Genomic DNA, 12019 nt, shown 5'->3' on the forward strand with positions numbered 1-12019 from the left:
TTTAGCTTTCAAATTCTCTAATTTCTCATCAGCCTTTCTGATATGTTTTATTGATTATAAATTTCATGTTCTTACTATTTTATAGTCTACATTGTATTTCGTTTTGTCCTCTATCCCCAGAAAGTAAATCCTGATCTTAGGTGTGGTGCTCACACCTGTAATCCCAGGGCTCAGGAAGTGGAAGCAAAGGGTTTGACATGAGTTTGAGGCCAGCCAGGAACACATAGTGTGGTTCAGTACAATATGGGTTTCAGGGTGAAATCATGTTTCAAAAGTAAAATATTTAACAATAGAAATACATTTGCCGTTTTCTAGTGCTCTTTATTCTACAATACACTATAGATAATCCACATGAATATGTGTTAAACATACCTAAAATATCAGTATTTGCTTTTAAGCATTTAATATATTTTACATTTTGTGCACATGTGTTTATGCATGTGTGTCACAATATACACGTGGAGGTAGCAGGCAACTTTTAAGAGTCACTTCTTTCTTCAGTGTACACAGGGACGCAAATTGAGGCCATCATCGTGGTCACAAGCATCTGTAGGCACTGGGACTTCTTGCCAGGCCCTGTGTGTATTTTAAAGGAAAAAGTGGAGATAGGGAACTTGGTATTAAGATGACATTCAAGCCTTCTGATGGGCTTAATTTGCACCAAAAGATGTTGTTATCTGTGGTATTCTTTTTCTGCAACCTGAATCATTTCTGATTGTTTATATTTATATATTTCTCCTTGTTCCCAGGACTCTTACGTTTCGTTCTTTTTGAAAACATCTATGTCACCTTCAGGCAGGAAGAATGTTATCAATGGATAAGAGATTAAGTTTTTCTGTCAGGAAGAATGTTATCAATGGATAAGAGACTGAGTTAAGTTTTTCTGTCACTACCTTTAGAGGAAGTTTCTCTCTTGATGGGAAGCTCAGCCAATCACATTGGCTAGTGTGTGGCTACCTGGGTGCAGGGAAGAAACCTGGGAATCCAGCTGCCCTTGCTCCCTCTGCCTCTCTTAGTGCAGTGTTCGCAGTGTTCACAGACTGGTTTTGGACATGGGAACCGTTACCCCGGTAGTGTTGAGTTTCTCCGTTTTCAATTATTAAATTATATCTGTTATTTTGAGCTGGTCTGATTAATCCTAGCATAACAGTTGAATACACTACCAGTCTCTAATAGCCTCCAACGTCACTGATGAGAAAGTCAGAGCTTTTTGAATAAAAGGTGTCTTGTGTGATATGCTAGCACCTCAAGTGTATGGAGGGTATTGGACATCTTTTCAGTACGTGGTCTTGGGATTTCTGGCTATCCCTGTATACAATTGAGGCTTTCCTCCTCTCTCACTCAACACACATGATAAATAAATTCCATGGTCCCTTTAAAGGAAATCATGGTAGATGAATTCACCTCATACTGCAATAGTATTAGAGAAAGCCCAAGAGACGGGAGGAATTCAAAGGCTCTGAGAGTAGAGAATGAACATCAGAAACACGCATTGGCATAACATGACACAGCAGAATACTGTTGTTCAGCAACCTGTATTCCTAAGAGTGGATTTACACTTTCATTTTCTGCTTATTGACAGAGATACTGGCGAGAAGCTTTTCTGTTCTTTTCAGGCTGGGACACCATTTCCAATCACAGGCAGAATTTGTCCTGGTCCACTGCAGGAAATTAGGGAGGCAGACAAACAAGTGTCTGCATACTTTCTCCTCACATATTCATATATCTCTTTCATATACCCCTTCCAGTGAATAAAGTCTGACAACCAGTGTCTGGCCCACCTGGGATCCCCTGCCTTGAATTTCTGATCATTTTCCAAATCATAGAGCTGAGACTGAATATTTGCCAGACCCTAGGACATGAGCCGTGAATGTGCCATCTTGGGTGTTTCTCAGTTTTCTGTATCTACTGCCTCCTTCATATGGTTAAACACTGAGGGCCCAGGTTGCCTCCTGACCTCACAATGATCAGGATGACTAGGAGGCATGACTTAATCATGGGTAACATCTTAGTTGCTCTGTGACTTGGGAGCTACTTATTCAGTCTCTCTGGGTCTTTTGTTTCTTGTATAAAATATGTTTGGCAACAATGCTTATGAGATGGAGTCACAGTAATAGTGAAAGAAATATATAAATGTACAGATATGTGGAGAATGTGTGTGTGTGTGTGTGTGTGTATATGTATGTCTTGGTATTTTACATGGGATTAATAGCCCAGGGTGGCCTCACAATACAGATGGCTGTTAGTAGGTTCTGCAAACTGAAGTAGGTCCTATGACTAAGAGCACTATTGAAACCAATAGTTGAGTCATATTATTTCAGGTTTTGTTAATTTTAATTTTATGTTTAGGGACATTTTTTCTCTGTGTGTCTTTGTGGATTTTCCCACATATGTCATAAGATGATGTCAGATTGATTGGAACTAGATAACAGGCAATTGTGAGTCACCATTTGGCGTCTGGGAACTGAAGTCAGGTCTTTGCAAGAGCCATCCCCTCAGCCCCACCTCAACATATATATTTTACTTTTCATTTTTCGTTATTTTTAAATTTTTCCATTCATTTTTATCATATTTTCTCCCTTCCCTAACTTTCCCCAACTTAACATGATGCTCTTTCTCTTGCTTAAAACAAACAAAACAGTCCTTTTATAAGTCAAAAACAAAACCATGGAGTCCTAGTTATACTGGAAACTACTGGGCATGGGGCCTGTTCTGGGCTGTGTTTGCTATACTCGTTGTCACTTCATTGAGGAAACTTTTTTCCCTCTCCAAGCAGCTATCAATCACAAATAGCCACTTGGCTAGGTGTAGGGCTTTGTGGCCACTTCCCATCCTCCATGCTGGGATTTTATCTGGCTTGAGCTCCTGCAGATCTCGTGAGTGATGTCACAGTCTGTGTGAGGTCCTATGTGCGTCAGCTCTGTTGGGTCTGGAGAACGATGTTACTTTGGAGTCATCCACCACCTCCAGAGATTCAGATAGATGCAGACTATGTGAGTCCTCACCCGTTAGAGAGTGGGCTTTTACTGATGCAAGTGCTTTAGAATCACACCTGTTTCTGTAAAGTCCTCACCCACAATTTGGTCTGACATGGGTTCCCTACCCAGGAAAAAGTGTCACACAATGCCATCACTTTGCCTTTAATGGGGACTGCGGCACATGGTGGAGACTCCTCGTGTGGCAATGGACAGGATGCAAAGCTTATAGGTCAGATTGTTGAGTGCTAAGTGTAACAGCCTTCAAAGGCCCTGCCCTCTTGGTCCAGGCCTGGGATGCTCCACACACTCCTCCAACAGTGCTACCTGCTGGGGGCTAAGTGCTCAAACAGCAGACTTGCAAACCCCACCTACAGTCTAAGTAGACTAACCTAAACTGAGAACAGAAACTGTTCCCAGCAACTAGCAGTAAATAATTCTAAAGACAGTGACAGGTTCACAACTGTCGACCACATCTTTTTCATCTACATTAAAGAGAATTACTTATTTTTATTTTACGTGTGTTAGTGTTTGACCTGCATGATATAGGCCTGTGTACGGGTGCCAGGTCCCCTGGAATTTTAGTGACAGCCAGCTGCCAGCTGCCATGTCGGTGCTGGGAATTGAACCCTGGTCCTCTGAAGAGCAGATAGTGATGCTAACTGCTGAGCCATCCTCCCAGCCCTCACACACTTATTAAACTCTCCATCTTACTGATAAGGTAGTAATGTTCTTGCTTTTGTATCTGTTCAGAAAATATTTATCCTTTATTTGTAGTGTTTGATGCATTAATAGCTAATGTATCTGTTGTGACGTTCTACTCTTTATCATTTGTACTCCTATCCCCCTCATATTTTGTTTCTCTAATTCTTATTTTTAATATTTTACCTTTAGAACTCTATAATTTCTCATCAGCCTTTCTGATATGTTTTAGTGATTATAAATTACATGTCTTTACTATTTTATAGTCTACACAATATTTCTTTTTGACCCCTTTCTCCACAGAGTTAATTCTGATGGTAGGTGTGGTGCCTCATTCCTGTAATCCCAGGGCTCAGGAAGTGGAAGCAAAGTATTTGACATGAGATTGAGGCCAGCCGGGGACACATGGTGAGGTTCAGTACAGTATGGGTTTCAGGGTGAAGTCATATTTTAAAAGTAAAATATTTAGCAATAGAAATACACTTGCCATTTTTTAGAGCTCTTTATTCCACAATACCCTATAGATAATCCACATGCATGTGTGTTAAACACTCATAAAATATCATCATGCTTTTAAGCATTCACATATATTTTATATTTTATCTGTGTGCATGTATTTATGCATGTGTGTCACAATATACACGTGGAGGTAGCAGGCGACTTTTAGGAGTCACTTCTTTCTTGTTACTGTACCCAGGGAAGCAAACTCAGGCCATCCTGTTCCGCAAAAGCATCTGTTGGAACTGGGCCATCTTGCCAGGCCCTGTGTGTATTTTAAAGGAAAAAAGTGGAAATAGGGAACTTGGCATTAAGAAGACATTCAAGTTTCTGATGGTCTTTATTTGCAGCAAAGGGTGTTGTTGTTTCTGGTATTCTTTTTCTTAAGCCTGAAGAATTTCTGATTGTTTATATTTGTGTATTTCTGCTTGTTCTTAGGACTCTTACTTTTCTTTCTTTCTGAAAACATCTATGTCCCCTTCAGGCATGAAGAATCTTTTCAATGGATAAGAGACTGATTTAACTTTTTCTGTCACCACCCTTTAGAGGAAGTTGCTCTCTGAATGGGGAAGCTCAGCCAACATACATTTGGCTAGTGTGCAGCTGCCTGGGGCCAGGGAAGAAAACCTGGGAATACAGGTGAATTAGCTCTCTTTGTCTCTCTTTGCATGGTGTTCTTCAGACCTATTTTGGACATGGGAACTTTTACCCAGGTTGTGTGAGATTCCCCATTTTCAATTATTAAATTGTATCTGTTGTTTTCAGCTGGTCTGATTAATTCTAGCATGACAATCGAATGCATCATCACTTGGTGCCCGTCCTTGGGGCTTTTTAGAGCCCTTTAAGGCTCTTACCAGTTGAGGCCACACCACATCCATTCGTTCACTGATATCAGCACCATCTCATGCTCTTGCTGCAGGCAGCTTTCTCCCACATCCCTGCTGAGAGTGAGGGGACCTAAGAGCCATGAGCTCTGCCTGCAGGTTGCACTTGGTGCTATGTCCTAGGCTCTTTCCTCAGGTCTGGACCTCACTTGTTCAGCGGAAACTGCCATTGGCTCCCCTCCGTCTGGCCTGCACGCCTGTTCTGCTCACTCATAATGCTTTATTAACCTTGAATTTTTCAATGCTACTGAGAAGGGGACAATGTCCACAAAAAGACATTGAATAATGGAAAAGTCTGCAGAATTAAATCAACCAATTGATTTCAAGGTTATGCTGACCTCGCAATGGAAGCCATGATATGTTCTGCGTTGGGGAAGTGGTTTTGCTCATGGTTTTACAAGAGAGGAAGAATAATGGGTACCATCAAAATAAATAAAGGTTCATTTTGAAGAGGAGGAATCTCTTGGAAAAAAGAAATGATAGCTCATCCACAATGATGATAATCATACCGATGGTAAGAAAAACATATCGGATGGGGGCAGGGATCTCTGCTTATCTCTGCAGGAAAACACTCATCTTCAAAGAATTCAAGGGACCTTGGATGTTTAAATACTGACAGATGGAAACTATTTACAACCCAGTAAGGATCAGCAAGAAAACTGAATAGGTTCAGTAAATAAATTATAATAAACATATTTTTAAATATGTGTTAATGTGCATTTATTTATAAATATAGACAGCTGGTTTTGGAGTTGGACTCAGGCTCAGTCCCTCTCCAATTCCAAGCCTGTTCATAAGAGATATCCCAGAGTTTCTGTCTCATATCAAGAGCCATGATATGGGACAGAATAATAATAATAATAATAATAATTTATAAACTTTCTTTGCCTTTCCTCATATCTGTTTCTGTTTTTATTATACCTTTCATTGAATATATATGTCTGTATATGTCTTTATATATAATGCTTAATTTACCAGAAAAAATAATAAATTTTTTTGACGTGAATTTTGAAGTTTCCAGGAAGAAGATGGGGACACACAATATGGACTCCACCTGTCTAATAAGACATCATCATGCTGATAGTGCTATTACAAGACCTGATTTGTGGTACCAACTGCACAAGACAGTTCCAATGGTGCACATCTTTTACAACACCCTGGCCAGACCTCCTCAAAACACTCAGACACTATTTGCAATTTTCCCAGACCAAATATTAATCTTGGAATTTTACCATATTTACTTTCACAGGACCCCCTAAGAAGAACATCACCCCCATGACAGCTGGAAGCAATTTTAGGGGATAACGTCCCCTCTCCCAGCAGAGTTTCCGTTCAGGTAGGGACATCCTTTTGGGGATCTTTATAATTGGTATATGTTTGAGGGATGGGGGAAGTTTTTCATAGGCTCATGGGTATTCTTGAAAAAAAAGTGGGAAAATTGGTGATAGGATAATAGATTGGTGTTTGTGAGTTATTGTTTTTAGAAAATTATATTGGTATTGATTCTTGTATATTGATACAAAGTTAAATTATATTGAATATTGTATGTGAGTCTGCTACCTCTGTTTAAATCATTTTTATGTATTGATATATATATATATATATATATATATATATATATATATATTGTATTGATATATTATCTACCATGTTGCAATGTACATTTCTACCTCTGATTAACGTACTTACATAGTGTTTGTGTAATGATATATATTGTTTACATTTTGAGGTCATTGTCCTCATTCATTTCACAGTTGTTAATTCTCTTAGTCTTTAAGTTAGATAGGCATCGAGAATTATAGATCAATAGTCATCTATGTTTATCCTATTTATGTTTAGGCTAATCAGGTTCTTTAGATACACAGAGATTTTATTTAGTATAAATTGTAGAATCTTCAACCTCTTCAAAGAGCTGTAGAAAATGGCCTTTAATATAACCTAGAGTTCCGTGGTAGTCAGACACAATCACTCCTGGCAACACCGTTCTACTCCCGAGAGAATGTTGAGTACCAAAGACACGCCACTTGGAGCTTGTCTACTTCTTGGCAGAACTGGCTTTTGGGCAAAGAAAAGCCCATACCTTGACCACTGACAGAGCTACAAAGTATCCATAAATGGATAAAAACAGGATTGTCATATCCTGCCAAAACAAGGTAAGATAGTTCTGAAAAGTTTCTTGCCTTTCAAAATGGTATGTCAGTTACATTAGGCCTTAGCCAAAGTTGGTTGACTCAACATTGCAAAGGAGACTTAGGGTGATTGCCCAGGAGTCAGTTGTCTCTATCATTTGGCACATTTTGTAAGTTTCTCGTTAGTACTTCCTGGTTGCTCATATAATATTACTTCCCTTCTCAGAATTTTGATGGAAATTAATATTAGAGAATTGTAGTTACCCTCCTCATGATTTAGCTAAACTTAATTTCAATAAGTTATTTAGACTCCTTGAAATAAAATGCTTAGGAAAACTTTTGTTATGGTTTTCTTAATATTGTTTGTTGCTTGTAATTTCATATTTGGTATCTGTTCCTATTGTATATAGTTGTATTGGGTATTATTTGATCTTGTTTAGACAAAAGGGGGAGAAGATGGGGAAGCTCAGCCAATCACATTTGGCTAGAGTGGGGCATCCTGGGGCCAGGAAAGAAAATCTGGGAATCCAGGTGCACTTGCTCTCTTTGCACTGTGCTCGCCAAACCCATTTAGGACATCTGAACCTTTACACAGGTCCTGTGAGTTTCCCTGTTTTCAATTATTAAGTTATATTTGTTGTTTTGAGCTGGTCTGGTTAATTCTATCATACCAATCGAAAATGACCCCACTCTTTTCTAGGGTCCAAGGTCACTGATGAGAAAGTCACAGCTTTTTGAATAAAACCCGACATGCTTGATATGCTAGCACCTCAAGTGTATGGAGGGGAGTGGCCATCTTTTTAAAATGTGGTCTTGGGATTTCCTGCTATCCATGTATACAAATGAGGTTTCCTCCTCTCTCACTCTTTCCACACACATGAAAAATCAATTTCATGGTCCCTCTAAAGGAAGGCATGGTAGATCAATTCATCTCACACCTGCAGTAGTATTATAGAAATCCCAAGAGACGGGAGGACTTCGATGGCTCTGAGATGAGAGAATGAACATTAGAAACAGCGATTGGCATAACATGTCATAGCAGAATACCTTTGCTCACCGACCTTTATTCCTAAGAGTGGATTTACACTTTCATTTTGTGGTTATAAGTATGGTTTTGTTTTTACTTTTTGATTCAGTGTTTTATTATGTAGCCCAGACTAGTCAGGAATGTGCCTTCCCTTGCATGTGCCTGCCAACAGGGTCTGTCACAGTAGCAGTTTCTGGTGCTGTTCTAAAACACTCCAACACAAAATCAGCTTAGAGAAGAAAGGGTTTATTTGCACAGGCTTCCAAGTCACAGTTCATCCCTGGGGAAATCGGGGCAGGAACTAAAGGGAGCAACCTGCAAGGAAGAGTGCTGTTAGCTTGTCCCTTCTCTAGCTTGGTCATAGTCTCATGTTTTGCTCGTGCTTTTATCTAACCCAGAGCCTCCTCCCTAGGAATGGTATTGCCTACAACAGACCAGGACCTCATGTGAGTTAATAATCAAGGAAACCACACACAGATGTGTCCAAAGACCAACCTCCTCATCTGATGTAGGCAGTTTCTCATTAGACGCTTTCCTCTCAGTTGACACTGTGTTAGATAGACAATAAAACTAGGACTGCCACCATGTCTGTGAGGCGTCCATTTCTGGAGGGAGCTGTTATAAAATGAACAATATACAACATGAAGAACTTGATGTTCTCTGTAAGCATGACGGAGGTGATCTACTTCAGAAAAGAACTTCTTATGGAAGCCTCATCAAGGTGTAGTGTGTGCATGCTCTTCCCAAATGTGACTCCGCTGAGGTAAAGACAGGAGGGAAGGATGCAACACACTAACGTTTCATTTTACACTAGAAATCTAAGAAATGATTCCTCAGAACAAACTACACACACACACACACACACACACACACACACACACACGACATGGTCTTACAGGAAAGCCATGTGAACCACTGTTGTATGAATTAGGCTCTTCGCAGGATTTTGTAATGGACAATGGTAAAGAGTAATGGTAAAAGGTAAGGAAATCTCAATAAACCATGGATTCAGTAATTAGGAATGCTCTGATTGGCTCAGTTTTGACACATCTACTCAAAGTAGTAACAAAAGAATCAACCAGCTGCATGGCATTTGTGAATATTCTTTTTTTTTTTTTGCAACTTTTCCGTAAAATATAAATCTCTAAAATTGAAAAAAAATTCTTAAAAGGAAGTGGCCTTATGGTGGTTAGGGGCTCTGAATGCAGGGTATGTGACACACTGAAGATTATGGATGGCTCAAATGTGAGGTTTAAGGTGTCTGGTTTATCCCCCACTTGGGAATATGCTGTCTTGGTTTTAAATTGTAATCAATGTGTTCAAAGTCAAGTTGAAAAGATTTATTTAAGTGAAAGGAATTCAGGGAAGGAATCTTGAAGCAGGAATCAAAGTAGAAGGTGTAGCAGAATAAAACAAACCCAGAGACAAGTATTGGGGTCCAAGCTAAAGATCAGAAAAGCAAAGCAGCAAACCACTAGAGAGAAATTTTACCTACCAAGTGTTCAGGCACAAAGGACAAGGTCTTATCACCACGAATCCTCACACTCCATACTCCAGTGAGTTCCTGTCTCTTCTTTATTTTCCTCTCTGCTCAGCATATTGCTCCTGTGTCCAACTCCCTAGTGCTGGGATTAAAAGTGTGTGACTCCGAAACATTGAGATTAAAGGTGTAAACCAACACCACCTGGATCTGTTTCTGTATTAATCTTGTATATTTCAGGATAGCCTGGAACTCCCAGAAATTTGCCTGCCTCTGTCTTCCCAGTTCTATGATTATAGGTGTGTGCCACCCCATCCCCTGCCCTGTCCCGTATAGCTGAGGAGTGTGGCTGCTTTGCCCGCTGATCTTCAGGCAAGCTTTATTCACTTAAACACAAATATACCAGTATACAGAGGCCAGTGCGGGGATGCTGCTTACTGCCTTGCTTTCCATGGCTTACTCAGCTTCCCTGTTATACATGCGACCACCACCTTCCTGCTGATGTTACTTTATACAAGGCTTTGGGCAGGTGTTATTAGACTCTCACCTGAGATTCCAGTCTCTCTTGAGGCTTTTCCTTTTCAGCGGTGTGTGATTCTGTCCCAGTTACATGTAGTTCCGTAGCCTCGGGAGACATTAGAGTACCGAGAGTGTGGGAGGTCCACTGACAGTGTGGCACTTCCATCTATCCAGCTATGGAGAAGGAATCCTTCTTCCGTGCTACAGTCACTTGCTGCTCTGCACCTGTAAGAAATCCCTCATCAATTAGCTGTAAGTTTTAAACTCTGGCTCACCAACTTGGGTTTTGGTGGAATAATACCTTGTTCTGCTGGAGGCTTAGCTGATTTGGGAAACACTTAACTCTCAGGGTCTAAGTTAAAGTTTTCAGAATATAGCCACTTTTTTTAGTACATCCACTTTTTTAAAAACTACATGTCTGATTATCTTGTATCCCAAATAAAACTTCATCCTAGCATCTGAAGGATAGCTCAGTTAGCAAGGTGCTCTCTTTGCAAGCACGAGGACACAAATTCCACCCCCAGAATCTAAGTAAAATCTCCAGTTCTGGTAGTCTGTACTTAAAATCCAGCACAAAACTGTGAAGTCATAATGTTCCTTGGGTTTACCAGTCAGACCACTTACCCCATTTTGTCAGCTTCAGGCCAATAAAGACCCTGTCTCAGAAAAAAAGAGACAGCACCTGCGAAAACACACCCATAGCTGTCCTTATGCATCTACCAGAAGTGTGCACAGAAACCCACACCCACCCATGCACACCACTGCCACACATACACCTATATTTGATCACCCGGTGTGGTTATTCTCTTCCCTGGATATGCTTTGAAATCATACTAGGAGATTACATATCCCACACATCACTACAACCTCACAACAACCTCACCCCAACATGCAGAGGATGGAGAGAGAGAGAAAGAGAGAGAGAGAGAGAGAGAGAGAGAGAGAGAGAGAGAGAGAGAGAGAGAGAATGAATTATGTACCTTTGAAGGCGTAAGTCACAAACAATGCCACACCAATTTGGGATTATGATTAATAGGGTGATATTTATTTAAAGGGGAAAAACTTACAGATCACTGTCCCAGGCAACAGCCCTCTACTCGACCAGGAGTCTAGTCGCCGGCGGAGCAGGAAGTGAAGAGAGAGAGGAGAGGGAAGTGGCCGCTTTTTTAAAGGGAGAGAGACCACGCCCCAAGGGGCTGGTATCTCAGCGGCGATAGGTTGGAGGAGTGGGAGGACCTCCCGCAACACCTCCCCCTTCTGTTTAAATAAGAGAGTTCTAAACCTACTATGAAATTATATACAATAAGTACAAATATCCTATTCTAACTAGCTTAGGTCTTGTATAATAAATAACTTGGCCAAGTCATGAGAGAAAGTAACTACATTTATATAGTCTTCAACCCCATCAAAGATCTGAGAAGGGAAATAATGTTACCTGGGTAATTAGGAAGTTCAGTAAAACAACTTCCAAAACATGCATCAAATCACAGAGACAACTAGCTACCTAGGCAATCACCCAAAGTCACATTAGCAGCGTTGAAGCAACCAACTTTGGCTAAGGCCTAACATAACTGACACACCATTTTCAAAGGCAAGCAACTTTCAAAACTATCTTACCCTGTCTTGGCAGGATAAGACAGCCCCGTTTTATCCATTGATGCATGCTCTGTATCTTTGTCAGTGGTTGAGGTATGGGCATTTCTTTGCCCCAAGGCCAGTTCTGCCAAAAAGAAATGCTCCAGGTGGAGTGTCTTTGGTGCTCAACATTCTCTTGGGAATAGAGTGGTGTTGCCAGGAGCAATTGT

The sequence above is a fragment of the Microtus pennsylvanicus genome, chromosome X (assembly GCF_037038515.1).
Source record: "Microtus pennsylvanicus isolate mMicPen1 chromosome X, mMicPen1.hap1, whole genome shotgun sequence".
NCBI classification, from domain to species: Eukaryota; Metazoa; Chordata; class Mammalia; order Rodentia; family Cricetidae; genus Microtus; species Microtus pennsylvanicus.